We start from the raw sequence: 6,000 nt of genomic DNA, 5'->3' as shown, positions 1-6,000 counted from the left end.
AGTTTTTCGCTGTAGTGCCCCTTTAAAGGGATACTTAAAGAAAACCTGAACTGAAAATTAAAAGTCAAAATAAGCATACGCAAGTCATACTTACCTTCCATGTAGTCTACTCCTCAGGGTCTTTCTCCTGTCCCGCGTCCTGTTTGTTCACTGTGATCAAGGGAATTTTCCGTCCTCCATTTTGAAAATGGCCATTACCCATAACAGCTTTCTGGTCAGCACACAGTTAAACTGTAACATCGCCCACTTGAGCCATAGGGAAACATGGACATTACCTGGTACATCAGTTTTCCTCTCAGCTATAACTGACAGCAACTGATATTTTACTGACAGCAACTGATATATTTCAGATCTGACAAAATATTGTCAGAACTGGAAGGGATCATTGTCAGAAGAAAAAGGTGAGCTTCTGAGAGGAACTGATGGCAAGGTAACTATGCAATGTGCATTTGAAGTTACCTCATGTGTTTGTTTTAAATATTTTACTCAGTACAGGTTCTCTTTAAGTCAGGGGAAAAAAATTAGTTTAACTCACCTGGGGCTTCCCTCAGCCCCCTGCAGCTGATCGGTGCCCTCGCAGCCCCGCTCCGATGCTCCCAGCCACAATAGCACCTCCTATGCTGCTATTGCGGCAAGAAGGCCGCAATAGCAGTATAGGGGGTGCTATTGTGGCTGGGAACGCGAAGAATCACTCACGCCTGTCGGCCAGTGATGGCGAAACCGGAAGTCGCTGCCGGCGGGTCCAGGAGCATCGGAGCGGGGCTGCTAGGGCACTAATCAGCTGCAGGGGGCTGAGGGAAGCCCTAGGGGAGTTGAACTCATTTTTTTCCCCCTGACTTTAGTATCCCTTTAAGCAATACCAGTTGCCTGGCAGTCCTGCTGATCTATTTGCCTGCATAAATGTCTGAATCACACGCACCTGAATCAAGCATGTGGCTAATCGTGTTAGGAACCTCTGAGCTGCATGATTGTTCGAGAGCTATGGCTAAAGATATCAGAGGCAGAGGATCAGCAGGACAGCCGGGCAACTGGTATTGTTTAAAAGGAACTAAATATGGCAGCCTCCTTATCCCTCTCGCTTCAGGTTACCTTTAAAAATTACTCTGTCACCTTGGTAACCACCGTAGTGAATGGAGGGAGCATTTTATTATTCAGATGCTGGGGAAAGATAAGACTGGATATAATTAAGGTGTTAGTTTCTTATTCCCTGTCAGAACAGACAAAATCATTGTGATAAAAATAAACTGGTGAATACTATTTTCCCATTCAGATCAATGCAATAATAACTTATTTAATTTAACTTAAAAAAAGTTTATATTTGAACTACTTTTGACATTTTTTAATATATTTTCTTGAGATTTCCAGTATCGTGTGCTTCTGAGTCACAACTAAACCAGACCTGGAGTCATAATAAAAATGTGGGAATAATAGAAAAGCTGTGTTTGAAGAAGTGTTCCTACCGCTTTCCTGCAGCAGGCTCCCTTAGGGCCAGTTTATTTATGTGTCAGCAGAGCCCAACGAGTCTCTGTCACTCCATTCCATTGCTGACTCGGAGCAGATAAATGCCCTTCATTAATTGGCTGAACTGAAGTGTAGTAGGTTCCTTCACAATGGACTTTTGTGAACAAAACTATGCAATAAACTAGATCCATTTAAAGGAGCACTATTGCAATCATTTGTAAGATTTAAAACACTTGTAAACACATACAGTACATATAGGATGCACATTTCTCCCTGAGTCAGGGCTTGTTCACACTAAGAGCGATTTTTTAGTGCTGGCAATTTTAAAAAGGGCAATGTTAGCTTATGTGAGTGTTCTCACATAAGCGATGAACTTTCTATCCAATCACAAGCGCGGCTCCTGTACAATTTTCTGAGCGTCTGCAATTCAATAAAAAGAATAGGGAAATTGCAAAGCTCTTGAAAAATCGCTTTGAATTGTGATTTCCCAATGAATAAATACATTGTATTTCCGGGTCAAAGAGTTCACTTCCTGACTGATGTCAGGAAGTGAAAAAAAAATCGCTTCACAAAAAAAACCAAACCCTATAAATCGTTTAGCGCTTATGATAGTGCTGGCGATTTATAATGTGAACAAGGCCTAAATTGCACTATAATTGCACTATTAATTACTTTTTTGCCAGTGTTGCTGTTGCTCTTATACAAAGCAGTAAACTTCTGACAGATCTGACACATTTTGAACCAGTCTATCTCCTCATGGGGATTATCAGCCTTATAGCACACCTGAACTAAGAAGGATATGGAGGCTGACATGTATTTCCTTTTAAACTATACCATTTGCCTAGTAGGTCTGCTGATCCTCTGCTTCTAATAGTTTTAGCCATAGCCCCCGAACAAGCATGCAGCAGATCAGGTGTTTCTGACATTATTGTCTGATCTGATACAGACACTTCTGCATCCAAATAGATCAGCAGGACTGCCAGGCAACTGGTATTATTTAATAGGAAATAAATATGGCAGCCTCCATATTCTTCTCACCAGGGCCGGCCTTAGGTTTCACAGCGCCCTGAGCAAAACCTGATTTTTGTGCCCCCCCCTCCTTTCCACCCTCTTTGCGCACACACGTATGCACACACAGGCCCATATGCAATTCACCGTTTTTTTTCTGAGTTACCTCCTAGGACAGTGGTTTCCAACCTTTATGAAGTCGTGACACATCAAGCCAAATGCTCAGATGTCCGTGACACATCACATATGTATAATAGAAAAACACTATTAATAACCACAAAATGGATGGAAAGAGTGCATTATCCTGAATAAACTTAAAAATGAATGCTAGAACCTTTTAGGAATATTAATAAAAACAATCAGTGGGACAGTTAGCCCCTCCTCCCCTCATTTGGAATGATAGCACAGCGCTGAAAATTTTCACCACGAGTTATAGCCGCTGTGCGCACCCCCCCCCCCCCCCAAAAAAAATGCCCCAGACTCAGTATAGGTAGGTAGCCAAGCATAGGTGCCCCCAGTATAGGAAGTCAGTTGTAGGTCTCCGCCATAGGTAGCCAGGGGTTGGTGCCCTCAGTATAGGTAGCCAGGAGTAGGTGCCCTCCCTCAGTATAGGTAGCCAGCTGTAGGTGCCCCCAGTACAGGAAGTCAGGTATAGGTGCCCTCAGTATAATTAGCCAGCTATGAGTGCCCCCATGGAAGTGGGTGCCCTGAGCGACCGCTCCGGTCGCTCAGGTCAAAGGCCGGCTATGCTTCTCACTTCAATTGTTGTTTAAACAATGCAAATTCCCTGACTTTCCTGCTGATCCTCTGCCTCACTTTTAGCTATAGACCCTGAAGATCAGATGTTTCTGACTGAGGTCTGACTGGATTAGCCACATGCTTGTTTCATCTGTGTAATTCAGACGCTTCTTATGAAAAGCCCCACTTTTCCCTGCACAATTTTTCACCATGTGCTGCTGTGTATATTTTGTTTTGTTTACCATGCAGGAGGCAGGAGATGCATGTACTGTATTGTCAGCAAGCAGGGTTTGAACTTCATCCCAATCCGTAGCTTATACCCTTTCTCCTTGAGAAATCTTTACCTTTTCTCCAATAGATCATCAGAGGGGTCTGACTCTGTATGGCTGATATGTGTGGTGAAACCCCTCCCACAGTGTAATATCAGAACCAAGGTCCTGACGCAAACAGAAAATAAAGGCGCCTGGAAATTTGGGTGCCCAGTAATGCTGATAGAAAAATATTGGTATTAAATACCAATATTTTGCTATAAAAGTGTAAAATATCTATATTAAATACCAATATTTTACTATGGCCAAACCTCACCCTACTCTTACACAGAACCCTCCCACCCAACACCTAACCTTAAAGGGAACCAGAGAGGAATGCATTTTTAAAATAGAAAAAGATTTTATACATACCTGGGGCTTCTTCCAGCCCCATAAGCCTGGATCGCTCCCACGCCGCCATCCGCTGGTACCGGGCCCGTCACTTCCAGCGGACGCGGCCAATTGTCTGCATCACAGGGGCTCCCTCCATACCCGTACGCATGCGGCTGCGCAGTAGGCAGCCACACGCGTAACTGTATGGAGGGAGCCCCCTGTGATGCGGAGAATTGGCCGCGTCCCCAGGTATGTATACTTGATCCTCTCTGGTTCCCTTTAAAGGACCACTATGGCGAAAAAAGTAGGCAGATAAAATCTGACAGAACCGACAGGTTTTGGGCCAGTCCATCTCCATCCACATAGGGGATTCTCAGGGTTTTCTTTGTTTTCAACAGCATGTCCTGAACAGCAGATTAACTGCCAACATAGTAAGATACCAGCCAGCCTCCCTACTCGCACACTATTTTGTCAGCAAGGGCCGGTTCACACTTGTTGTAAAAACTTATCCCTGGCTCCGTTTTCGTGCCCAGACCAAAACCAGAGCCACGGACACCAATGTTAAAAATAGCAGCCGTCTTCAACCAATTAAAAAACGGATCCTTGGGCGATCCGGGGTATCCAGCCTGAAATGCTGAATAGAGGGACTTCACGCAGCCCGGATGCACGGAGGGGTAGTGGCAGGCAATGTAAAAACGGATCTCCCCTACACAGACACAGAAATGGAGGGAGATCCAGGTTGCCTACTGCCTGCTCCTGCCCTCAAAGCATAGGTGTCCCCAGGTAGGCCGGAGGGGGAAGCAGCCAGAGAGGGGGGCAGTGGGCACAGTGGCGGGGAGGGGGGTTGAACCCCCCTCCCTCACCTTGGTCCCCCTTTCCATGCTCCCCCTCCAGCTAGTTTTCTTTAAATCAAGCATATAGCGAGCGGTGAGCAGGGAACTCACTCACTTCCTTATTCCACCGCTCGCCAAGTGACTTCCTGCAATGCCGCCCACTGAAGTACAAAGGGCGTCATTGCAGGAAGTGACGCGGCGAGCGGGGAAATGCAAGGAAGTGAGTGAGTTTGCCGCTCGCTAGCTAGCTGGAGGGGGAGCACTGATGGGGGACCCAGGTAAGGGAGGGGGGTCCGAACCCCTTTTCCGCCACTGTGCCCGCTGCCCCTCTTCCTGGCTGCTACCCCCTCCAGCATGGCGGCCCAATCCCCACCCACAGATCCATTTGTAAAAACGTAAACAGACTGGAAACGTGCTGCAAAAAGGGCAGCATGGATCAGTTTTCCAGCCGTTTACGTTTTGGTTTAGAAATCCGGAGCCCGGACTGCAGATTGCATTCTGCAACCACATCTAGTGTGGACTGAGCCTTAGACTTTGCAACTGCTGTTCAGAAAATGCTGTTGAAAACAAAGAAAACCATGAGATCCCCCATGAAGAGATGGACTGGCCCAAAACCTGTTGGTTCTGTTAGATTTTAGCTGCCTACTTTTTTCGCAATAATAGCCTGTTAACCCCCCCATGCACACACTACATGCCTAATGCCCAAAATTAACAACCCCCCCACTCCCGCATACTCTACTTGTCTAATGCCTAAAGTTGTCCTTCCTGCACACACTACCTGCCTAATGTCTAAATTTAACCACCCTCCCCGCACACACTGCCACCTTAATACCTAACCCCCCCCCCACACACACACACACACACACACACACACACACACACTACCTCCCTGATACCTAAACCTCTACCCCGCCTCCCCTCCCCCCCCCACACACTACCTACCTAATTCCTGAAGATAACCCCCTCACCCGCACACTATACTCTTAGGCAGGTAAACACACCTGTCATTCTAAAGATCATAATTTGAAAAATCTGGAAGCGAAATGCAATTTTTCGAGTTTAAACATTAAAAATGCCTCTGCATAAAATACATATTTTCGAAGGGAAAATGTTGCCATTAATCCCCCTCTGCCATGCCACTGCCCGGACTTTTTTTTTACACTTTTTTTAAAAAGAGATTTTGGCTGCAAATATGCTCTAAAGTCCGCCTGCCGTTAAAGTCAATGGGGCCCGCTGTGAATCTTTGCTAATGGAAAAATTCAAAAACATCAAAGACTTTTGGGAGGAATGTCTTAAATCATAGCTCAAACGCCCTGCTT

The 6,000-nt window shown here is 45.8% G+C and overlaps 1 protein-coding gene across 1 annotated transcript in view; it reads left to right on the top strand.

Moving 5' to 3' along the window:
- Window positions 1–345: 345 nt before the first annotated feature.
- The window catches only part of LOC137518597 (band 4.1-like protein 4B), a 252,326-nt gene continuing 246,671 nt past the window's right edge, over window positions 346–6,000 (top strand). The window contains exon 1 of the mRNA XM_068236670.1: window positions 346–401. The gene's annotated coding sequence lies outside the window, so the exon portion shown is untranslated. The remainder of the gene's footprint in view (window positions 402–6,000) is intronic.

The sequence above is a fragment of the Hyperolius riggenbachi genome, chromosome 5, assembly GCF_040937935.1.
Source record: "Hyperolius riggenbachi isolate aHypRig1 chromosome 5, aHypRig1.pri, whole genome shotgun sequence".
Lineage (NCBI taxonomy): Eukaryota > Metazoa > Chordata > Amphibia > Anura > Hyperoliidae > Hyperolius > Hyperolius riggenbachi.
This window is presented reverse-complemented; position numbering and strand designations above follow the sequence as displayed.